The 27059-nt window shown below is 37.2% G+C and overlaps 1 pseudogene; it reads right to left on the reverse strand.

Moving 5' to 3' along the window:
• Nucleotides 1-17005: 17005 nt before the first annotated feature.
• On the reverse strand, nucleotides 17006-17686 carry LOC149185939 (germin-like protein subfamily 1 member 1 pseudogene; annotated as a pseudogene).
• Nucleotides 17687-27059: the final 9373 nt, after the last annotated feature.

Consider the following 27059-nt stretch of genomic DNA (forward strand, 5'->3'; position numbering starts at 1 on the left):
AACACGGTGAAGGTGAAACAACTTTTTAGGAGGGGGTAAGGTAGGTTAAATGTCGAATAGGCAACCCCCTCAAAAAATTCATCTATAACCCTTGATTAATAAATCACACATCTCGAGGAATTTTACATTTGGAAAGTTTAATGCATGAAGTGCAGGGTGGGATAATAGATTGTGATTTGACTTTTCAATTTTGACTTGGGACTGATGCATTTAGCATAAAAGAAAATGTGGTTCCTATAGTTTAGAAATTGGATGGCTAAGTTTTTTTTAAATCAATTTTAATAATTCAAATAAATAATTTCACACTCGGCATTTTTCTTTGTTTTGTGGCTTTGAGGAGCAAACTTCAACTTGCTCTATATTTTGATTTGGAAGTTGGTTTGAAGCACCAGATATACCATTGGAAATATGCTTCTTAGCACTTTACTATGAAATCACCTACAACATGATCTGATCTAGATTTTATATGAAAAAAATATCACAAACATTCAGACATGTCTTGACCACAGGACTTTAAGAACTAAATGGCTCCTTGGACAAAGAAACCTTTACGTTATCACACCTGGTGATTTATAGGATAAAATAACCAAAATGAATAACAAGAGGCCAACACCACTGATTCCTATTATAGGACAGTAACATACTACACCAAAAAAACTCCTAACTTTAGACAAATTTCTAGGAACTATCCACTTCATGAGAGGCTCCATCTTTCTAGGGTCCATCTTAAGCTTCCCTCCATTAATCACATACCAAAAATTCACCAAATATTGATGGGAAAACTCACATTTCTTGATGTTTACTAGAAGTTGGTGCTTCTTCAAAGTGTATAGCACCTACATGAAGTGTGAGATGTGCTCCTCCCGTGTAGCATTGTAAACCCATATATCATCCAAATAAACTATAACAAATGAATCTAGATAGAGGCATAATACATCATTTATCAGTCTCGTAAATGTATTTGGTGCATAGCACAAACAAAATTCATACAAACCTTGTCTAGTTTTGAAGAAAGTCTCCTAGGTGTCTTCTTCTTTGACTCAAACTTGATGGTATCTATATTTTAAATCCATCTCAGTGAAGAATTTTATGTACTAAAACTAATATAATAGCTCATTCATCTTGGCTAGAGGGTATCATTTCATGAGCATAATAGTGTTTGATGCCCTATAATTGATGCACATTTACCAAATCCCATACCTTTTCGGTACAATTACGATGGGTGACCTATAAAGTGAGGTGATTGGTCAAATGACACTCTTCTCTAATAGTTGTTGTAATTTCTTCATTACCTCATTTTATTCCATAATCATGAATATTTATATAGCTCAATATTCAATAATGGAGGGTCTAGAAATAATTAGGTTTTTTGTTACACTTCTCGCTTAGGTGGTATCCTTTTTGGATCTTAGAACACTCCCAAGTATTCCTATAGAAACCCTTCCAATTTATGTTTCTATTCTTTAATACACCCTTCTAGGGATACTTTTATTCTTATTGACTCATCATCAATTTTATTTTCTCTTATGAAAAGTAAAATATTTTTCATGGTGGAAGTAATTAACCTCTTGGCTTGGTTGACACTTACCACGAGGGATTCACTCAATGAGCCTTTGACATACCACGTGCATTTGTGGAATACAAAACAATACCCTTAATTTGACTAAATATTGGAAAATACCTCCAAAAATAACATTATTAACCCCCTAAAAATACATGCCCAATACACGTCCCCAATTTAAAAAACCCCTTTCAAAATATATAGTAGGTATCCATTTTTTCATTAACATTTTTTATACCCCTTTCTATTTCTTCATTAACTTTGAGCTCCATTTTTTATACCTGCCAATATAAAAACCCTTACCCCCTATTATATGCTCAATATATTATGTCATTTTTTCCTCAATTTATATCCCCCAATATGAACAAATGTGGTATGGTATTGACCACCTAGTGAATCCCTTTTGGCACTTACTAGTGAAATCTTGGACTTGCCTTTGTGCATGTTGATGATGAATGATCCAGGTGGATCTTGGTGGCCGCCTACCAAGTCCACCTGGACCCTCACCATTGTTCTCTCAACATTTTCAGTTTCCTTAATTGTAGCACAACTTACTATTTTTAGTAGTTTTTCGGGTCCTAAACTTCCGGAGCCATTTTGAGGCCCTAAACGACGTTTTTTTGGAAATCTGAGGGCAACATCGGTCCATGGACCATGTTTCCCTTCCCAAAGTGGTAGTGCTTAGATAGATCTTTTTAATGAGCTATTGTACGCGTCAAACGAAGATCGTATGCCAAAGTTACGACCCCAGGAAGTTGATGTACCAATTTACCCAAACGGGGCCCACAGTTTGGCGTTTCATCTTCTAGGGTTAGGTTTTGGAATGTTAAGGGTTTTCCAGTGTTTCTCAACAATAAATAGGCCCTCGAGCCTCATTGTAACATAGTTCATAGGCATGTAGCCACCACATCTCTTCTCAAAGATATGCTACCATCGCCCTAGCTGGTTTATTTCCATTACTGTTTGTAAGCATATTTCAATATTTTACATTAATAAAATGAAGTATTATTTCCACTGCATATCTGTGTTTATGGTTATCTCTGTAATTTGTTGCATTCCTATTTAAGGCTGGATCAGTGGTATTAGAGCGGTCTGCTTTTTCTCTGTTTTTCTTTGCATGTCCCCAACGAGGTCGGGATATAAGGAGTTAGGGCTTGAACTGGTCGAAGCTTTGCAAGACCAGCCTCGCAAATCCCAATGGCCTCCCATGGCAGACGAGAAGAAAGATGAGGAGGCAGGAGATCCTATCAAAATCTTGCTCGAAGAAGCCCTCGAGCGACAACGAAATGCGATGATGGACAACTTTGCCCAGATCCTTTAGCGGCTACCCAGAAGCGATGCATCAGCAGCAGCTACTCTGGAAACACCACGCCCTTTAAGGTACAAGTTAATTTTGAAATCCCCATATTCAAGGGTCAGATAGACACAGATGCTATAGATAAATGGTTAAATCTACTAGAGGGTTATTTTTCTGTTCATGAATTTTCGAGTCGGGAAAAGATTGTTTTCGCTCTTCTCAAAGCAGCCCCCCATGTCAAGGACTGGTGGGAAACGTACTACGAGCAAAAGGATGAAAGTACTGGCTCACTATTTTCAGCTGCACCCACCTAGAATTCATTCCGGGATGCCATCAAGGAGTAGTACTACCCTGTTAGAAGCTATGAGGATGAATACATAAAGTGGACCACGCTGCGGCACGGAAGGGACCAAGACGTGCCAGAGTTCACCAATCTTTTCCATACCCTTCACACAAAGTTGGGTATCAAGGATTCAGAGCAGCATTTGATACTCAAATACCGCGGCTGCTTGCATAAGTACATCCAGGAAGAAATAGAATTTCTGAACATCTCCTCGCTCAACACAACATACTAATATGCCGTCAAGGTTGAGCAAAACTTTAAACAAAAGAAGCGAGACTTTGGGTCTGTGAATCCAAAGTAAGGGAAAGGTGCCCCTAAACTACAGAACAAAGGACAAAAAAGACAACCCGCCAAAGCTGCAAGCAAAGAACAACGTTGCGAAGTTGAAAAAGGACATGGGAAAATGGTGTGAGTTCCATAAGAGCTCCACTCACAACACAAGTGAGTGTCGGGCCAAGCAGTCACTGGTGGCTGAGCTAAAGGTTTCAGAATCAGATGCATGTTCTAACTCTGAGTCAGAACCCGACAAGGGGAATGAGAAAGGGAAGCAGATCATGATGCGGATCCCAACGCCACTGTTGCTACCGCCAAGATCCAAAAAAATGAACCCGAAGATCCAGAGGAGGAGGAGCATCTCTTCCACTCCTAGATGTGGGTAAAGGGCTCCCCGCTACAGTTCATTGTTGACAGTAGGAGCCAAAAGAACCTCATTTCAGCAGAGGTCGTGAAGCAGTTGGGCTTATTGACCACAACACATCCACAACCGTACACCATCAGGTGGCTTCACCAAGGATGAGATCTTCGCGTGAGCCAGCAGTGTCGCCTTCCATACAACATCAAGCCCTTCACGGATGAGGTATTGTGTGACATTGCTCCCCTTGAAGTTTGTGATGTATTATTAGGAAAACCATACTTGTGGAAGCGACATGCTATGTATGAATCAAGGCCCCGTGCTATTATTATTACATTGGGAAATAAGTTGTACAGAATACCAGAGGTAGCATCGTCGACTGCCATCTCTTTGATTACTGCAAAACAATGCAGTAAGCTCATTTCCAAAACCAGGAAATTTGTTTTCCTGATGATACGTCCTCAAGGAAAGAAGAAGACGGTGGCCATGGCCTTTAGACAGGGCCCCTTTGTGTGACAACTACAGATGGACAAGGTCGTGGAGGAGTACGAGGACATCTTCACCTCCCCCGCAGGGGTTCCTCTGGACTGTCAGGTCAAGCACTCCATCGATCTAACCCTAGGTGCGTCGCTACCCAATGGACCAATTTATCAGCACTCCGTTCTGGAGAACGATGAAATCAAGAGGCAGATTCAGGAGCTCCTGTAGAAAGGTCACATCCTTCCAAGTTCATCGCCTTGTGGGAGCCCGATCGTGTTGGTACAGAAGAAGGATGGGACTTGGAGACTCTATATTGACTATCGGGCACTAAACCAGATCACTGTCCATAATAGGTACCCGATCCCGTGGATTGATGACCTACTAGACCAACTAAAGGGGGCGAAATATTTCAGAAAGATCGATCTGAAGTCAGGATATCACTAGGTACCAATCGAACCCTCTGATGTGTGGAAGACTGCCTTCAATGCCAAGGAGGGCCTTTTCGAATGGTTGGTTATGCCTTTCAGATTGACGAATGCTCTTGCAACATTCATGAGGCTAATGGAAGACATCTTGCGGCCATTCACCAACTCATTTGTAGTGGTATACTTGGATGACATTCTGATTTTTAGCCAGAGTTGGGAAGAGCACCTCCACCACATCCGACAGGTTCTCCAAACACTGTGGCAACACAAGATATGTGCCAATTTGGAGAAATGCACTTTTGGCATGACCCAGGTTCAGTATCTAGGATACATTATTGATGAATAGGGGGTGCATGTGGATCCAGCCAAGATCCAAGTCATTCAGGATTGGCCATCTCCAACCACTCTGACAGAGCTCTGCAGCTTTCTAGGTCTTGCCAACTTCTACCGCAGGTTCGTGTTGGGGTTTTCTCATATCACTTGGCCCTTGAGTCAAGTCACCAAGGGAGAAGCGAAAGAAAAATTATTTTGGTCTGAATCTCAACAGAAGGCATTCATAGAGTTGAAAGATCGCCTCTACATGACACTAGTGCTCGCGTTACCGGATTTACAACAACAATTTGAGGTTAAGAAAGATGCCTCTAACTATGCTATTAGGGTAGTCCTTACTCAACATGGGCATCCAGTGGCATATCACAGTGAAACACTTTCAGACATAGTCTGGAAGTATCCCACTTATGATAAAGAGATGTATTCCATTGTGCAAGCCTGTCGACAATAGAAGCATTACATTTTGGGGAAGGAAACGGTCATCCACACAGATCACTGACCCCTGCAGTTCATACAGACCCAAGGGAAATTGCAGAATGATCGTCGTCAAAATTGGTCTACATACCTGCAACAGTTCCACTTGAATATCAAGTATAAGAAGGGCAACACCAATAATGTTGCAGATTGCCTCAGTCGACCACCAATCATGGCATTAACCACCATGCTCAACTCTTGTGGGCACGAGACTTCTGATTGGACACTTCTCTACAAAAGCGACCTAGAATTCAGCCACACATACCAAACACTCTTGGAGGGTTGGCATGTTCAATATTTTCACCTCCAGGATGCCCTATTATGCCACCTGGGTCACCTTTGTGTTCCTTCAAGCGAGCGTGCCAAGATGATTTTGGAAGCACACTATAGTCGGGCTGCTGGGCATTTCGGGGTCGAGAAAATAGTGGCAGTACTGCAAAAGTATTTCTATTGGCCGAATCTTCGGTAGGATGTTGGGAAGTACATTAGATCATGTACTGCTTGTGCCATTGCCAAACCAACCATCAAGAAGCAAGGCCTCTATGCCCTGCAACCTACCCCTAGTCGATCTTGGGAATCCATCTCCATGGATTACATGTCGGGACTTCCTTCCACTAAGCATGGAAATGACTGTGTTTTTGTGGTCGTTGACAGGTTCTCGAAGATGGCCATTATGGCAGCCTGTAAGAAGAATATCATAGAAGAAGCCACTGCTAAACTCTTCTTTGAATGAGTGTGGGTGCACTTTGGGATCCCACAATCTATCATCTCAGATCAGGACAATCAGTTCCTCAGTACATTTTTGTCCAGTCTCTGGTCAATGATGGACACCAAACTCACTAAGTCCACAGCCTTCCATCCTCAAACTGATGGCCAGACAGAGGTTGTCAATAGGATGATTGTGCACATTCTGCGCATGTACAATTCAAAGCATCCACGCACATGGGACGAGAACCTCCCCTATGTTTAGCACAGTTACAACCGAGCTCTTCACAGCTCGACAGGCCACAACCCTTTTCAGGTGGGCTTGAGATTCTAGCCATTATGCCCCATTGATGTGGCCATGCCACTTGCAGCTACTCACATAGATTCAGCTCATGTCCAGTCCAAAACAGACAAGTCAACCAGCTTCATTGAGCACATCCAACATATTCACCAGTAGGTCCATGAAATTATGGAGAAATCAAATGCCAAGTACAAGTAGCAACATGATCAACATCGGGTGCCACACAAGTTTCAGGTGGGCGACAAAGTCTGGTTGCATTTACAAAAGGAATGCCTTACTAGAGCCTATCGGAAACTGAGACCACTTCGATATGGTCCTTACACCATTACTAAGGCTATGGGAGACAATGCATTTGAGGTCAACATTCCCCCATTCCTTGGCCTGCACCCAGTGTTCAATGTGGATCGCCTTCGGCCATACTTTCCACCATTGCTAGACACATTCGATATTACAGAACAACTTACACCCACATAATTAAATCTAGATTGCATGGAACAAGTGGCAACTGATTGGATCGTGGACACACAGATCAAGAACACTCGCCAACAAAATATCCAACTATATCGAGTTGTCAAAGCAGGCCGACTCCTTCACCAGGGCAAGTGGCTTACCAGGGACCAAGCAAAAGTTTCCTCATCTCATGGAGGAACTCAATGCAATGGGGATCATTACTTCCTAAGGGGGGAGGAATGATCCAGGTGGATCTTGGTGGCCACCTGCCAAGTCCACTTGGACCCCCACCATTGTTCTCTCAACATTTTTAGTTTCCTTAATTGTAGCACAACTTACTATTTTTAGCCGTTTTGAGGCCCTAAACGACGTTTTTTGGGAAATCTGGGGGCAACATCGGTCCATGGACCGATGTTGCCCTTCTCAAAGTGGTAGTTCTCGGATAGATCTTTCTAACGAGCTATTGTACATGTCAAATGGAGATCGTATGCCAAAGTTACAACCCCAGGAAGTTGATGTACCAATTTACCCAAACGGGGCCTAGAGTTTGGTGTTTCATCTTCTAGGGTTAGGTTTTGGAATGTTAAGGGTTTTCCATTGTTTCTCAACAATAAATAGGCCTTCGAGCCTCATTGTAACACAGTTCAGAGGCATGTAACCACCACATCTCTTCTCAGAGATACGCTACCATCACCCTAGCTAGTTTATTTCCATTACTGTTTGTAAGCATATTTCAATATTTTATGTTAATGAAATGAAGTATTATTTCCACTGCATATCTGTGTTTATGGTTATCTCTGTAATTTTTTGCGTTCATGTTTAAGTCCGGATCAATGAAGGATTTTCCAAACTTGATGAGGCGATGCTAGTTTTCTCTCCACATGATGGTTTCATCTCTCATATACATGTAGGGACTCATAAATATAACTCCACATACATCAAATTGTATTACATCCAATTTTATTTCATCAATATAATTAACATTTACAACAAATTTGCCCTGTTTTGTTTCATTCTCTTTGTTGGACACATAATTATTTGGGGGTTTTTATTAATTGCAAACATTATAGATAATTGAAGTGAAGAGTCATAGTGGATAGGAAGAGTCACTTGAAATTAGTATATGAAACTATAGGTTGCATGAATTTGTTTTACCTATTACACCCTAATGAAAATCTAAATGTGGATTTTACCCTTAGATTAACATGAGAATTTTGTAGCATTACTAAGAACATTACAATGTTGTGAATTTATACAGTACTGGTAAGAACATAAAAATGGTGTGGAGGATTTCTATAGTGTTTCTAGGATCATTACATTACCATGGAGAAATTATGTAGTGTTGTTGAGAACATCAAAGACAATATTTCATTTTTGTGAAGATGTTATGAAAACAACTCACAAAAATATAGAAAAGATAGATCAACGACTTAAAAAGCAACCTCTTTGAGGGGGAAACCTCCTTTACATTACACATATGAAAAGTACTTGGATGATACAAATGAAAAGATCTCCTTTCTATATATAGGAGCCTAAGGGGTCCCAATACAATCAGAGCCTACATAAAAATAATATTGTAGGGGCACAACAATAACAATAGTGGGCTTCTATGGGGCATAATAATAACAACATGGGGACTATATGGGATTCTAAGGAAGGTTTTGAAATTGGAATTCATCAAACCTTGAAAGGTAGAAGGTTCATTGGTAAGTCCAAAAGGCATGACCAAAAATTCATAATGAATGCTATTTTTGGAATGTCTCCAGTCTTCATTCTGATTTAATGATATCCTTAACGAAGATCCAACTTGGTGAAGTAAATTGCTTCATTCAATTCATCCAATAATTCATCAATGATAGGAATGGGAAATTTATTGTTAATAGTAAGCTTGTTGAGATCCCTATAAGCTGGACACATGCACCATGCTCCATCCTTATTTTGTACCAATACCACTGGAGTAGAGAAAGAACTTTGACTAGGTTGAATTATACCAACCTCTAGCATTTTTGCAACCATACATTCAATTTCGCTCTTTTGGGCATATGGATATCTATAGGGCCTAATGTTTGGGGGAACACTTCCTGGAATCAATTGAATAGCATGATCATGATTACGGATAGGTGGGAGGCCTTTTGGAGTCTCATATAGCAAGGAATGATTGTCCAAAGCTTTTTGGAGATTTGGAGAAATAGATGATTTTGATGTGGGAACCTCTAATGAACATAATTGTGCAATTACTCCCCGTTGTTCTTATTTTAGAAGATTTGTCATGTTGTTAGAGTCAATTATCTTTCCCGATTTCCCTGTGATACCCCTTAATTCAACTTCCTTTCCTTCCCAAAAATATTTCAACAAAAGTTCTTGAAAATTAAAAGCTATCATACCCAAAGATTGTAGCCATTGGAATCCTATTACAAAAACCGCACCAACCATTGGAATGGAAGGCATTGGACTATTCAAGAAATATTCTCCGATGGATAGCTTGATATTATGGAACTTTCTAGAGTAATTCATAGTTCCTCCATTTGCAACCATTACTTGACACTCTGGTGCTAGATATAGGAAGCAATTCAATTCTTTGGCTATCTTACAATGAATAAAATTAGGGGTACTACTAGAATCAATCAACACTATTACCTTTTTCTTCTTGATATGCCCTTCTATCTTGAGAGTTTGAGGAGTGGTAATTCATGTAAATGCATTACAAGATATAGTTAGATTCATTTCTTCTTCCTCTAGGATTGGTTCCTGGTGTATATCATCTTCTTTTGACGTTTCTTGTTCTTTTTCTTTCTCTTCTTCCCCATCTATGTAAATTAATTTTTTCTCTGCACACTTATGACCTTTATTGTATTTTATATCACAATTGTAGCAAAGCCCTTTTTCTCTTTTTTTTTTTATTCCAATTGTTATGGTGTCAACCTTGTAGGTGTTGAAAGGCTAGGATAAACAACACTTCCATCTTTATAGTTGTGAGTGGTAGGCTTCCTTGTTGCCATAATTTTGCTTTCCATTTTTCTTGCCAACCTGAATGCCTTCTCCAATGAATCAGGTTCCCAAAAGTGAACCTCATGTTGAATGTTATCCTTTAAAGTCCCTATGAAGACATCAATCCTCTGCTTCTTTGGAATATCATTTACCCTTATATTCAATTTTTGGAAGTCCTCAATGTGCTTTTTCATTGAACCCTTTTGTTTGAGATTTATCAATTGGCTAAAGAAGATGTTTCTCTTTGTATCCTCATAATGTGCTGCCATTTCCTCCATGAAAATTGACCAGGTGAAAAGTGGTTTACAAGAAAAAATCCCTTTATACCATAAAAATTAATTCGGTTCTAAATATAAATATGCAATGCGTACCTTTTGTAACAGTTGCACATCATGTAGATCAAAATATTTCTCCATTTGTAGTATCCATGTTATGGGATCCTTGCCATCAAAATTCCTCATATCAATCTTTGGAATATGGTGGATCTTCAATCCAATGTTAGATTCCATAAAATCATGATTAACATTTATTTTTTTCTCATCACAAGTTTCCTCTACTACTTTTTCGACATTAGGAGGCCTTTCTTGTAGCAAATTTGTCCCACCTTCCTTCAAACCTTCCATGTCTTTCTTCAAATATTCCATGCCTTTCTTCAAATATTCCATGCCTTTCTTCAAATATGCTTCCCTATTAGCTTCCATGGCACATATAAAACTATTTATCTTAGCTTCGATTCCTTCAAGTCATCCATCCATTTTTGCTTACTAGATGTTTCTATTTTCATGATTTGAGTCATTCTTTTTCTTGCTTTAAGAAGCTTGATCTTGAATCTGTTGTATATCTGAAATATCAGATCTCCAAAGTTTGAGATGGAAACCCGCATTATCTCTCTGCATCCATTTCCAATGCTACTAGTCCTATCAAAATTGGATTCTCCAAGAAAGAGTTATGCCCAGTACCCCAAGATGACCTGATTATATACTTTTTCAGTAGAGCGAACTTGTATGAAGTGCCATGTTCTATTGTTTCCACCTTCAGACCTAAATCAATACAAAGAAACATACAATCCATCCTCTTTCTGGCACTTCTTATGAAATTTCAATCTGATTCTCAGAGAGAAAGTTATGACGATTTTCCCAAGGTCTTCTGTTTGGGATGTAATTCGGGAGCCTGCAAAAACCCTAAATGTCTTGCACCGTATCTTCGAAAAAATACTGAAAAAAGATCTGAAATTTGGGCCCGAGCTAAAGCATGATTTCTAATTAAATTGATTTTCAATTCAAAGTTTGAACCTTCGTAGAAAAAAATTATATCGAAAATTACAGGATGAGGTGTTTGAGATGGAATTATGGAGCTTGCAAAAATGATAACTTTCTTAGATCATATCTCAAAAAATATAGCGAGACGAGATCGGGAATTCGAACCCAAGGTTCAATGAGATTTTGGCTCAAATGAGTTTTTTTTGAGCTTCTGAAACTTCGTATAGAAAATGTTATAGCGAAAATTCCATGATGACCTGTTTGGAGCAGTGAAACCCTAGAATCCAAAGCTCTAATAGAAAATGTTATGAAATCAACTCACTAAAAGATAGAGAAGATATATCAACGACTTAAAAATCATCCTCTTCGAGGGGAAACCTCCTTTACATTACTCATATGAACAATTCTTGGATGATACAAATGATAATACCTCCTTTGTATATATAGGAGTCTAAAGGGTCCCAATACAATCAAAGCCTACATAACAATAATATTGTAGGGGCACAACGATAACAATAATGGGTTTCTATGGGGCATAATAATAACAAGATAGGGACTATATAGGCACAATAATACAATAAGGGGGTTGCACTAATAACAATAAGGGGTTACACTAGTAGTATAGGGACCTGACAAAAGAAAATAATTTGAGCAATGTGTATGGAATATTTCAACAATGCATAGAAAACAATTTTAGTAATATGTAGGAAAATATTTTAGCAATGTGTAGAGAATAGTTTTAGCAATGTGCAAGGAAATATATCAACAATGTACAAAAAATAATTTCAACAATGTGTAAGAAAATATTTTAGCAATATGTCGAGAATGATTTTAGTGGTTATGTAGGAAAAAATTCAACAATGTGCAGAGAATACTTAACCCATTATATAGGGAATATTTCAGCATTTGTGAAGAGAATGTTTCAACAACTGTGGAGAGGAATAATTTAGCACTGTACAGAGAAATTTTTGAGTAGTGAGTAATGACAAGGAATAACCTAGTAGCGGTTTCCTCTATGCACAAATTGAAAACCATGTGGTTTGTGGTTTGATTATGCATTATAATTTAAATTTTGGAGTGGATAAATATGTGAAAGTAATATTTATCTTACTATTATTCTGATTTAGTTTCTCCAAAATGAAGCCGTTGTTGAACACTCTTAGAGAGAATACAAAAATTTGGTAGTGTGACCATTAGTTGTTGAATAACACAAATGTGCTCTATAGTGTTGGGTTTTTCTCTTGGAAAATCTTTCCCAAGGATATTTTGCTATCAATGGTTTGTTTTTCATTTCATATGTTTGAAACTATATTAATTTAATATTTTTTAACATTCTTCCCTCGTAAATTAGTTTAGGAAGTGTATTCTGCACCTTAGCTACCTTTCAACCATTACTTCATAAAAGTGATGGAAATAGAAATAATATTCCAAAATGTGTCCATTTCTATTTTGTATTATCATACAAGTACCACGTTGTATTAGAATTTTAACATTTAATAAACCATGAACTTCAATATTTCTTTCCATATGCAAATGTTGAAGAGCATGATTAAATTTCAACCTATTCCAAGATAGAATTTAGAATAACACTGTGACATCTTTGTCCATGTGTTACCCATGTGATGACACCCAAAATATTATTTCCTTTTTCATTTTCCAATAACAATACTATTTGTAGTGCCATCAATTTTGCATAGTTAGTTGACCCCTCCCTTGATTCTACCGTAAAATTAGTGCATCTTCAAAAACTAGAATCCCTACACTCCAAATATGAAAAAATTTCCTTGTGATGTTGCTCACGCACCCCCCTCACCCCCACATTGCAAAAAAGAATGGAAAAAAGAAGAAAGAAAGAAAGAAGCTCTTATCAATTTGTTCTATATCCACTACCCTCACTTAATTTTCTTCCTTACCATGTGGAAATGACTGAATATGCTAAATCCATCGACTGCACATTTTTTTTTCTAAAGAAAATTACTTATATATTCATTGGGAGATTATATACATTGTTGGCTATATTACTAGTGACTTCCATATTGGGTCCAATAACAAAAATTTCAAAAATTTCAAGGCTTGTGGGCTATTGTTCAACATCCTCACCTTATTTACAATTCACATATTCTTGTAATAAGAAGTGATCCACATCATGCATATATACATTCAAAAAAAGAATAATTTCAAAAAGAAAGAGATAAACGAAGAGATTTAATATGGAATTCCATATTTCCTTCTCATCGCTCAATTCATAAATTTCTGTGTCCAGGGGGGGTAGTTGAAGAGATTCTTTTGATAGAGCATCAACCTCCTCATTGAACTCTCTCAATATATGGTTGTGGGTGATCCATTCAAAGGAGGAATCAAGCCACTAGATTTCTTGAAGGAACAGCTCCAAACCAATTTTTTGTCATATTTTTTTCATTACCATGGTCAATAACCAATTTTGGGTCCCCAAGGACTTGGATTCCAGAGATGTTCTTCATTTTTGCAATCTGTAGGAGAAGGTAGAGTCTTGTGAATTCAACTTTTGTGTTAGTTCCTCTAGTAAGAGAACGTGTACTAGAAAGAAAATATGTTTGGTTAAAATATATAATCACACCAACCCCATAGTGAGGTGGATGACCTTGGTAGGCACTATCTAGAAATACCCAAATGAGGTCGTAGTCTAGTTTAGGCATGTAGGGTATTCACTAAGGGGATGATTTCTTCTTAGATAGGGACTCTTTTGCCAAATCAATGATGTTTGATGCACAAGAGAAAAGGGACACCAACTTATCTTGAAAAACTTTGGAGCTATGAGCTTGCCATATGTTATCAATTAAAATGCAAGGAAGGCCTGAGTAAGAACTAACATATTTTTCAAAGAGCCATCACTTGACTGAGACCTCTAGCGAGTTTGAGCGTGGATGGGATTTTGGACAAAGAGCAGGCTATATGTGTGAATATACTTGGGAGTATTGAAATGTGTAGCTTGGGAGGTACTCCCACAACCCATGGGGTATTGAGTTTGTGAGGAGTTAACCCATGAAAAATGTGTTTTATGGGCAATGTACCCAAGAAGTGGTTTTTGTAGCCAAGGTCGTGGGCGAAAGACCGAAGGAAAAATTGATTATTCATTCATTGGATTCATGAGGGAAACCCTTGATGGACTAAGGGGCACCTAGGGCTTCATTGGTGTGTGAAAAGATAAATGAAAGAGATTTTATCTCATGATTTATTAGTGTTTAAGCATGATTTTCTTAGGTTAGCTTGGGCATAAGTGGTGACCCTTGGTGGTTAATAAACTCCACCAAAAACAATATAAAAGGATACAAGTTTAAGTTCATTTGAGGCATCCAAGCAAGCATCTTTCTCATGAATATCTGCCAAAGGTAAGAGCGAGTTACCTCAGTGAGCCATAGATCCAAAAGAGGGACGAACTTGGAGCTTGTCTGGTCTTCCTTGAGTCTAAATGAAGGTCGCGTTTCCTAGGTTAGAGGAGGTTAATCTCTGTGATTTTTGGCCCTTAAGAAGGTCTATTTTGTGTAGGTTAAGGATGTTGAGTTGTGCCCTACTTAGGGCTTCTTCCGCACATGTACAATCACCCTAAGATCTTCCCTAAAAGACTGATTATGTGACATAGTTGCTGTTCATAAAGAAGAGGGTTGAGACTCTAAAGAAGAGGAAATGTATTTCTAATCTATCTCTATGATAGCGAAGCATTCCTTAGGAGCATTGTGCAGGGGATTATTGTGGATAAAATGAACCTAAAGAAGGTTAAAGCCTATCTTAGATTGCAAAAGAAATAGTGTGAGGTTGAGATAGAGAGTAGGGTTGTCTTCAAGTGAAGGAAAGAGGGAAAATTTGCCAGAATAAAATGTTTAAGGTTATGAGTGTAGGTATGTCTATTAAGGTGTGTTGGAAAAAGGTTAAAAACAACCCTACCTATTGTGATTTGGGTGACAAATCACTATTGTGTGTAGTGTCCAAGTGTTCCCTAAGTATAGAAATCTTGGAGCAATGAAAAGATTGTTAGAAGGCTATTTGTAGAAGCCTATGATTAGGCATTTTGGAGGAGAAAGAGGTTGGTAAGATGACATCGAATTGAAGCCTAAGTACAATGCTAATTGAATTTTTCAATCACTGTTAGAAGGTAGTTTCAAGAAGGCCTAAGTTCAGTGACATTAGAGAAGCAGTGCCATTGATAGAAGGCAATTTGAGATGCTGATCATGCAAGCAAGTCTGAAGTTTCATAGGACCTTGTGAGCAATAGAGGCAGAGGTGTTGAAGTTGTAAGATATTTGCGTGTATAGGTGGAAAAGAACTTGCTAGGTGTTCAAGGTACGTGGATTGAAAGGGTTGTGGTCAAGTGCTTCTTCAGCAAGTCAAGTTTGTGTTGTTCAAAAGAAGATTGATGACCATGTGTTGTTGACATCAAGCCCTAGTCTTTTCCTTGTATTAAGGCTAATTGAAAGGGCCATGATCCCTAGTATGGGAGCCCTATGTTTCTTGTATTAAAGTTGTAATATAACAAGTTTTGGGTTGCATAAATTCTTGTGTACTTCATTGATTAGATGTTGTACATTTTCTGTTGTGTAAAGTGCTTAGTGTTGTGGCATTTTAGTGCTTTTGTGATCATGTTTTAAATATAGACCTGATTTTGAAGTGCTAAGCAAAAATCAACACGGAAACAAAAGGGCATTTCCTGTTGGTTTCATTGTATATCATTATTGATTTTTGGGCATTGATAATCATAACTATAGACTTGCATGAGTCTAGAATAGATTTTATGGCCCTAATAGTGTGCATATGCTTTGTATGCATATCAGAAAGCAGAACATCGTCCACGAATAAGAAATGTAAAATATGATCAGAATCAGAAAAGAAAATACCCTTGAAGTTATCGAAAGATCTGTATGATGCCAATAGCTCATTGAAGGCTTTAGTAACCAATAAAAGAAGTAAAAGGAAAGGAGGGCATCCTTGCAGAGCCCTCTCTTGAAGCATCGAAAAATCTAGAACGAGCCCCATTTATAAGGGCAGCAAAGGTTTTATAATGCTTGCTTCGGCGTACATTTCATAGCTTTTATTCCATAGAAGCCGCATTCTCTGCAATGCTAGATATTTTTGTTCGCCTTTCTAAAATTGCTCCAACATCAATCTTTCATTTTTCAACCTACGTAATAGCACGCCAGCACGACTCCACTTTTAGAACCTTTCACAATTTGATTTTTCTTTTTCACAAGTCACTGTTTTCCTGGTTATTACACTTCGTATTTCTCTGGTCGTAGCAAATTTCGACACAAATTCATATCAGTAAACATATCATGCGTTCATTTAACCGTAATATTACTTATATATACACCATTTATATTTTTTGATGAAATTCGTACAAAAACCCCTAAACTTCATAGGTTAAGATAACAGGAATAATTTATCTTAAAATTATAATTTAGTTGATCTTCTTTAAATATAAGATATTCTTAGACAATAATTTAATTACTAATAGATATATTTATTCCTAATTTAAAAACTGTGAACTTTTACCCGCAAACACATATTTTAATTCCATTGAAGTAAGTTAACTGCTAAAAGAAAATAATAACAAAATCAAGATAACTTTGAAACACCATTTTGAATAATGACAAAGATAATGGGAATCCTGATCCATTGCTCGACGACTATTCGCAGAATCACAGAAGGTTCCGTGGAGACATGGTCACACAAATGCTTTATAAGAGCTACTGAGGAGAAAAATATCTTATTATTCTGCAAACCAGCCGTGCTAATTGCCACCGAGACTCTTTCGGATTTGGCTCACTTCCTGCACGCTGATGGCGAATGCCTTGCTCAGCACTTCGTAGGGAATGGCAGGAGTTGAAGCGAAAGTAGCCATAGAGACGATCACAGTACCCGGATTTTGACTGTTGAAGGCGCTTACTATAAACGCAGTTATCTTTCCAGTGTTCTGGAGGTAATGCACGGTCCCCTTGGGGAAAACGAACACATCGCCAGCCACGAGCTTATGAGAGAAGAGTCTGTTGCTGGTATCTACGAATCCCACGTTCAATGCCCCTCTCACTACGAAGATCGTTTCACTGCCTCGGGGATGAATATGGGGAGGTATCGCAGACCCCGCGGCCATATCTATGCGACCCATCGATAATCCGAGGGTGTTAAGGCCCGGCATGTTAGCTGGGGTCGTAACAATGACACTGAACCCCAAGGGATTGGCTGATAAGTTCCCTGGCTTGCGCAGAGCCGACGTCATGAAGTGCTCAGGAGAAGCTTCCATGGGATTCAGACATGGCATCCCGTTCATGAAAATAGAAGACTTTGTGTCCGCCACACAGAAGTCCTGCAACGCCTCCGGATTTGCAAGGACACTATTCATTACCATCAGAGAAACAAGGAGGATGCCCACAAAAGCCCTGCAACATGTGGCCATGATGATCAACGTATTGAGGGTTATTGCAACGAGGCTAACTGCATTCGAAATGGAATGACTTCTGCCTCTGTATATATAGAGCAGATAATCATACCAGATCTTGGATTTCTACTAAGTTTTAGTGACTGGGTCTGCTGATTTCCATGCCCTTTCAGGCTCCGTGTCGTTCACGAAATCTAGATCACAGTAACATGCAGTCAAGGCCTCCATTAATATTCTTAGTTTTGTGTTATCCTTAAAATCTGCGTTGGAGATATCCATGGGCTTTCAAAGAAATATTTCCCTATGTGACCATTTTCAGTGTTGGAAGTGTAAGTTGGCGCACAAAGTTTGTGCCAGCTTAAATCTTTTTTATGGCCTCTCAAAGGAAGGTGTGTTTTGCATACGTAGAAGTTAGAAAGAATGACATATACGAAGTCAAATCTCTGATCTCGATTTAGAGTTTAATTGATGTTTGAATGATCTATTCTTGAATAGGCAAAACCCTAAATCAGTTTGAGTTGAAAATTGTTATTAATTTGAATTTATTTTGATGGTAGATTTAGTAAATATTTTAAATTTGATTGAGAAACGTAAAGTTGATTGTTTGGCTAGGTTTATTAATTTAGAGTTAAATTGATTTTTGATTTTTGGAAAAAATTAATTTAGAGTTAAAATGATTTTTGATTTTTGGAAAAAATCTAATTTAAGGTAATATTTTGATTAACTTGAATTTAGTTTGAGTGTAAGTTTTAGTAAATAAAACTTGAATTTATTTTGATTGTAAGTTTAATAGATATTTTAAAATGTAATAGACAAAAACAAAATCTATTATTTGGTTAGGATTTTTTTTTTATTTAAAGCTTAATTGATTGTTGGATTATTTTATTTGGGATTAGGAAAATCTCAAATTTAGGTTTTTAATTAGGTAAAATTTTAAATTAAATTAATATTGTGATTAATATAAATTTAATTTGATTTATCAATATTCTAGAATTTTATGGAGAAAAAGAAAGTTGATTGTTGTTTTGTCTTTGATTTAGAGTTTAATTGAGTTTTGGATGATCTTACTTGAATAAAAATAAAGCAAACCCCTAATTATGTTAGCATTGTGATTAGAAAAAACCTTGAATTTAGGGTTTTTAATTTGAAAAAAATTTAGGGTTTTTAATTCGAAAAAAAAGTTAGAGTAGGTCACATTGTCATTAACTTGGATTTAATTTGATTGTATATTTAGTAAATATTCTCAAACTTTATGAAGAAAACGGTACTTGGTTGTTTTACTAGGATTTTGTTTGTTTTTTTAATTTAGAATTTAATTGAGTTTTGGATGATTCTAAGTTGAATAAAAAGAAGAGAAAACCCCAAATTAGATCAACATTGTGATTAGTTTGAATTTAATTTGATTGTAGATTTCTTAAATAATCTAGAATTCAATAATAAAAGTGAAGCTGATTGATTGACCCAACTTTCTCTTCTAGATTTAGAGTTTAATTAAGTTTTGAATGATTTAAGTTAAATAAGAATTAGACAAAATGCCAAATTAAATTAACAATGTAATTAACTTAAATTTAAAGTAATTGTAAATTAAGTAAATATTCTAAAATTTTATGGAAAAAGAGAAATTGATTATTTGACTAGGTTTTACTAAAATCTCTACATTCTCAATAATGATGCATTGCCATAATCTCTCTCTCTATAGTCAAATTTACAAGTGGAATCACAAGTTTGAAGTGTGAACTCTCCACAATCTAAGTACCCCATAAAATTTTTGATGGTGCTGAATTCATATATATAATAATTAAAAATCACTTTAGACATCAAAAATAAAAGGTTGGCCACAATCTTTTGGCCAGATGTTTGACAAAAACTCCAAAACGCCTAGTTAGGAAACACCCATACTCATAACAATATAATCAAACTTGAGTACTGAGAATGGTGCCTATGTTAACACTTCTAAACGATAACCTTTCCATGGACATTAAATTAGCATGTGGAATAGATTGTGAGATGAGGCTATTGGCATGGGATTATGGAGCTTTAACCACTATGGTGGTTTCTCGAGGTTGAAAAGAGGTTCAAATTCCAAATTTGTGCAAAAGCCAAGTGTCAACACAACCCTAGAAACACAGGGGAATATTATATTATGTGATGAAGAAGTCTTTTGTTCCCAAAGGCCTCGATGATTCTCTCTCTCTTTTGCAGTCAAGAACATTCTCAAATCTTCTGTAGCCACTGCCTCCATGAAAATGAAAACAATACATATATGACGTCAATTCTTTCAATAATCCATCTTTCGTGATATTAACGTGTTGGATTGTGAGTTTCCTGCAAAATTACTCTGTTTCTGAAGTGTATACACTTCCTCAACATAGGGAAGGATGCCACCATCATTTTCCAAGCATTTGAGCCCTTGGTGGATTTATTGGGAAGTATGATCCAATTAGAGAAGGATTGGCCATTTAGATATTTCCTGTAACACACCCTCCTCCCAGGTCAACCCAAGCAACCGAGCAGCGAGGGTAAACATTTGACGAGAGAGGTCACTATAATGGATTCATCTTCCTTGGTGACCTTAAGGAAATGGAGTCGACATAACATATTAAACAAACCCATCCACATCAGTAACAACACCCTCAAGAGACATGTCAGCCACTTAGACATCTTGTCCCTAAGTCCCATTGATGTTTTAAGTCTGTTTACCCCTGCCCGCTCTCATGCTATAGGCATGTGTTGGGACAGGGTCCCCTAAGGTCAGGTTTGGGGCAAAAAGCCCAAGTTTTGTTGTATAGAATGTAAAGTCTTCACAAGTTGTGGTCGTGGAGCGTGTAGATAGTAAAGTGTCATAAAGGGTTTTACCCTTCTTTTATGTAAGTTGAGTTGGCTTTTGAAGATCTAACCATGGTCCGTAGACCATGGGATTGTATAAAAAGGTGTGTCTCAGGATGTCTAAAGTATTATCAATGGTGAAGATGAATCCAATGGGTCAGTAGAGAAAATAGTGAAGAAGTCTTAGAGTAGAAGAGAGGCTCTGCAACTGTGCGCGTAGAGGCCTAGAGTAGAGTCCGCAACTGAGTGTGTGGATCCCTACTGCTGAGTGCGCAAGGAAGTCTTGGGTCTGTAAGCAGAATTGAAGTATTAATAAAGAGATTATTCTAGAGATTCCTGTGTTTTGTCCATTTACTTCTATTATGAATGAATGTGATTTTATGTTGTAATGAATGATGGGTTATGAAGTAATATTGTATTGATGCACGACTTTACATAATTGATGTTGTTATATGAACACACTTAATATTAACTGTTTACGCTAAGCATATCTTATTGCATGTTAAAGTTCTCAACGCTTAGGCCAGTCTAGGTAAACACAAGATTAGGAGGAATCATAGAGACACGTAAGTGGTTGATTCACCTGTTGAGGGTCCGAGATAGATAGTCGTGAAAGTTTGCAAAGGTATAGGAACTGATAAGGGTAGTTATATTGATAAGCCCTAAGGGATTATTGATTTACACGAAGGCATGTTTAGGGAATAAACTGACATTACACTAATCTCTGGGTGCAGAAACTTGGTTCTAGCATCCCCCCATACTGCTTCCTGTGAGACTTCAGTCTGCTCTCTACGGATTGATGTCGAAAGGGCTAGTAGTGTAGGGATTTGTTTGGAAAAAATAACTCTGAACCTAGGTCAGGACCCACTAAGCCAACAACATGATAGCGTACAGAACCCAAAGTCTCTCTCACAGGCCTATGTGCTAGTGTCCCTAGACTCCTTTCAGCAGACCTGTGCCAATGTCCTCAAGATTTGGGCCACTTTTGTAGCCCAGAATCCCCACCTCTGCCCATAACTTGTTACAACCTCCAAAATCCATCAAGAACATGATGAAAATATAGACAAATCAAAAATAAACCTCAGGACTAGGCCTGAGCATCCCCAACAAGGACTAACATTATGTCAAACACTTGGCATCAATGCAACCTACAGGTCTAGGATACAAGATATAACATGAATGAATGAAAATAGTTATGAAACATAACAAGAAGGATCACCACCTTCTCCATTGAACTATTATATAATCAATTAGGTCTTGCATCCATCCATTTAACAATTACAAATAAATTCTTGAAATAACCATGCCATGGACCAGTCATATAACCAAGCTTATAACCATCATAAAACCATATAAATATCAAACATATGAAAACCCATTAAATCCACATATAAACAAGTGAAAAATTAAGAGGAATTAACTTTTATTAATCATAGGAAAATCCGACTAGGTTCAGGACTTCCATGTACCACCCGACCATAGACATGGATGAACCAAATCTCACTTTTAGCCAGTCGCCCCCGTGCCATATTCCAAGCATAATTCAGGGAGGATACCTTATCTGCAATATCATCAAATCAACGTGATACATGTATAACATAAACATATATACATATATCGAATAAGTGTATCAATCCATAAACATCATTCTAGTTAGGGTCCAATCATCAATGCAAGGCCATACCAACAATGCATGTTATGACCTAATGCACGACAACAACCATTACTCCATTTTACACATTGCCACATTCAACTATCAACATGCATAATCAATGCCTAATCAACTACACATACGCATGAACGCATGTAGTCGAGCATAAGCGATCAATTCTTGTAACCAACCTACAAGACTGATACATGTAAGAAAACAAACAAGAAGGCAACCTAACATACAAGGATATAATCAAGCTACATATAATCATGTAACCAACCATATACTCTGACGATGCATTCTACAAAATCAACATCAAGTTCCTCATGTCATCCTTACTACAATCATGATTAGTCATTATGTAATGCAACAAGCACATGGAGTTTAAGTCTAAGAGACACACATGCAACTGAAATGCATGCAAGACCAACACATTCACCCAAGGAGAGCACAACCACACTTTGATACCAATCTATAACACCTGCTCCTCCCAGGTCACTATAAGGGATTCAACTTCCTTAGTTACCTTCAGGAAATGGAATCAATGGAACATATCAAACAAACCCATCCATATTAGCAACAACACCTTCAAGGGACATGTCAACCACTTAGACATTCTGTTCCTGAGTCCCACTAATGTTTTAATTCTTTTAACCCCCGGTCGCTCTCATACTATAGGTATGACAACGTCCAAAACCCAAATTCACTCTCACAGGCCTATGTGCTAGCGTCCTTAGACTCTTTTCAGCGAGCCTGTGCCAATGCCCCAGAGATTTGAGCCACTTTTCTATCCTAGAATCCCGACCTTTGCCCATAACTAGTTACAACCTCTAGAATCCATAAAACACATGATGAAAATATAAACAAATCAAAAAAATATCCTCAAGACGAGGCCTGAGCATCCCCAACCGAGACTGACATTTTGTTAAACACTTGGCATCAATGCAACCTACAGATCTAGGATACAAGACATATACTGAATGACTGAAGATACTTATGAAACATAATAACAAGTATCACCAACTTATTTATTGAACTATTATATAATCAATTAGGTCTTGCATCCATCCATTTAACAATTACAAGTAAATACATGAAATAACCATGACATGAACCAGTCATATAACCATGTTTATAACCAACAAAAAACCATATAAATATTAGAAATATGACAACCATTAAATCCACATATAAACAAGTGAATAATTAAGAGAACTTAACTTTTATTAATCATAGGAAAATCTGACCCAAGTTCGAGATTTCCACATACCACCCGACCATAGACATGGATGAACCAAATCTCTCTTTCTGCCAGTCACCCCCGTGCCATATTCCAAGCATGAATTTGGGATCTCATAGAAAAAACAATCCAAGAACAAGCAAGGGAATCCAGAGGTTAAACCACCTCCACCCTTATCAAACCTTGATCACACCAAAATAGTGCTCCGATCACAACTGAACCGAACTTGGAATGCTATCCAGAATCCATCACTATCCTTGAGGAATTTTTTGTCTCCTTATCTCTCAGGCTTTACCGTAATCCAATCCCAGATCACTAGGCCCTAGACTGAGACCTGTCTCTTAGGATTTACCACAATCAAAACTAGGATCATTAGGCCCTAAACCAAGACTTGTCCCTCAGGATTTACCATGTATCTCGCGAAAACAAGTTAATGGATTCCTAGGCCTTTGGGAATGAACCCTGAGACCACCTTCAACTTGGATTCTGAAATCCATCCGACAAACTAAAGCACAAAATTAAGATAAACATCCCAACATACCATGGCATCTAGGAAAAGGCAAGGTTAGGCTGAAAACCACTGTCATAACCCGACAAAACCATGCCACCGATAACAAGAGAACCATACACCAACATGAAAAGCCATGCGTGCCAAACCATCTAGGAAATCACACATGTAGAAGGTTACTTGCAAGTATTCCTGACGATGCTGCTTGATCTTGCTTTTCCTTCCTTGATCCTTGCTTTCGTTCCTTTCCTTTCCTTGCTTTTCCTTCCTTAATCCAAAGCTAGAGTGCTCCAAGAAAAATTTAAGTGACTAAGAGCGAGAGAGAGAGAGAATAATGAGATAGCTCCAAACTTGAATTGACAAAAGGTTACCAAATGATCCTCTGAAGCCATTTTATTAGTGAGGCCTCTAATTTCTTCATTTTCCATTATTTTCCTTCATTTTCCTCCTCACATGCAACCTGTGACCTTTCACCTTACTTTTCTCCCAATTTCCTTTATTTTCATAAATAAATGTGCCAAAAATACATTTTTTCCTTTTAATGCCATGCCTTAGCCAAGACACGCATCTAGTGATGCCCACTAGGATATATTTACCCAACATTCAACTTGGAAAAAGTGTCCCTTAACCGTGGTCTTATTTTGCCTTTATTAACTTTTATTACATGATTATTCATGAGGGTTGTTAGATTTACACTTTGTGACTCTGGTCTAGAGAGAGCCTCCTATGATCAATCTCCATAGATTTCTGCCTATGGAGCTTTAGCAAAGAGATATAGGTTTTTGAAGTCCTAGACCCTAAATTCCTTCAAAGTGGTGAGCTTTTTCCACCTAACCAAAGTAACGTGAGGAGTTGTTCTTGCTATAGTCCATAAAAAACTATAACTGAGTCCGTGAGTATAGTTGATGATACCTTTTGGGATCATTGCAATAGAAAAATAGTATATTGGTATGCTTTCTAATAGAAATTTCATAATAATGAGACAACATCCTTATGGCAAGATGGAATGGGTTTAGACAACAATGAGAGATTCTTTCTTCTTGACAAGCCAAGCCCAATCCACCTTATTGTATTTATTAGGTTTCAAACAGTACCCCGGGTATTTTAGGCCATCTTCTTGGGGCTTTGTAGGATAAGGGAAAGTTTCTAATGCCAGAGAAAGAGCTTGAGTTGTGGTTTCATTGCATATCAAGATTTATTTCTGGGCATTGATAATCATACTTGTGGACTTGTAGGAGTCCATAATAGATTTCATAGCCCTAATAATATTGCATATGCCTTGTATGGTAACAAAACATGATCCACAAATAAAAGAGGTAAAATCTGTTCAATCAGAAAAGAACATACCCTTGAAATTATTGAATGATATGTATGATTGCAATGGCTTATTGAAAGCTTTAGTAACCAATAAAAAATAGTAAATGGAAAAGAGGGTATCCTTGGCATAGCCCTCTTGAAGCCTTGAAAAATATAGAATAATCCCAATTTATTAGGACAACAAAGGTTTTGATATGCTCGTTTCAACGTACATTTCATAGCTTTTATTCCATAGAAGCCGCATTCTCTGAAATGTCAGATATTTTTGTTCGCGTTTCTAAAACTGCTCTGACATCATTCTTTCATTTTTCTCAAAATGGTAGAAAACTCCACATTAACATCTAATTTTGCCAAGAATATGTTTCTTACATACCTAATAGCACACTAGGGCATCTTCGCTTTTAGAACCTTCACAAATTGATTTTTATTTTTTAAATTGTACCCAAAAGTCACTGTTTTCCTTCATTTTTCACAAATTGGTCATAGCAAATTTCGACACAAATTCTTATGAGTAATATATCATACATTCATTTAAACGTAACCAATATAGAGCCATCTTATGTACGGATCTAACATGAGTCGAGAGAGATCAAATTTTCTCACGTGTAAACTTGTTTAGAGTACAAAATACAATGTGTTATTTTTCATTATTAAAATTGTATTTTTGAATGCTAAATAGAGTATATATAGGACCAAATAAAAATTTTAACCATAAAAACGTAATTTGTTTTCTATATATATATATATATATATATATATATATATATATATATATATATATATATATGAAGTTGATATCGACATAAATTAGTTAACATAAATCTTCAAATAGTTTATTTAAATCTCTTGTTGAAATATTTTTGAAAAGTATAAGATTTAAACATCTGATTCACACATTTTTTAACTTCTAATTACTTTAGAGAATATTCATTTTTTTTAATTATAGCCGACATTAATTTTCTATGTAGAACATATTTTTTAATTTTTAATTTTCTTTTAAAGGGACAAAGAAGGACGGACAAACTTACACATCCCCTCGTACTGGGTTGTAGAATGAGCCTCTCAGCTCAATGAGCCCTAGGATTTTCCTTATATTAGGGCTAATTCTAAGGGCCATGATCCCTAGTATGGGAGCCCTATATTCTGTGTATTAAAGTTATAATATAATAACTTTTCGGTTGTGTAAATTCTTGTGTACTTTATTGATTCAATGTTGTACTTTTTCTAATGTGTAAAGTGCTTGGTGTTGTGGCATTTTAGTGTGTTTGTGATCGTATTTTAGACATAGACCGAATTCTAAAGTGCTAAGGAAAAATCAACAAGGAGACAAAAGGGAATTTTGTGAATAGGTGTGTTGTGGATTCTTCTTACTAAAGGCATAAATACATATACTAGGACCATATTAGCCTCAAGCAATGAGTGCCTCCCGTGTGAGGAGCTTGTTGATGAGGACAAACCAAGAGGAAATTTTCACTTTGAGCGAGTCATTGGTTTTCCAAGGTAAGAGTGAGTTACCTCAGTAAGCCATAGATCTAAAAGAGGGACGAATTTGGAGCTTGTATGGTGTTCCTTGAGTATAAAATGAAGGTCGAGTTTTCCTAGGTTAGAGGAGGTTTATCTCTGTTATTTTCAACCCTTAAGAAGGTCTATTTTGTGCAAGTTGAGGATGTTGAGTTTGATGAGCCCCATAAATGGGTGATTATATGGGCTCACTTTTGCCTCCTAACATAGTTTAATCAACCATTCTCTTAGCTTATTGCATGTTTTTTGATTATATTTATGCTTATGGAGTGAGTTGGGTTGGTTATGTTGCCATGGAGTCTAATATGTGTTTAATGTAGATTTTTGTTGAATTTTGAAGACAAAG

The sequence above is a fragment of the Pinus tabuliformis genome, chromosome 3_1, assembly GCF_031772625.1.
Source record: "Pinus tabuliformis cultivar Carrire ecotype Pingquan chromosome 3_1, CPIR1, whole genome shotgun sequence".
Taxonomy (NCBI): domain Eukaryota; kingdom Viridiplantae; phylum Streptophyta; class Pinopsida; order Pinales; family Pinaceae; genus Pinus; species Pinus tabuliformis.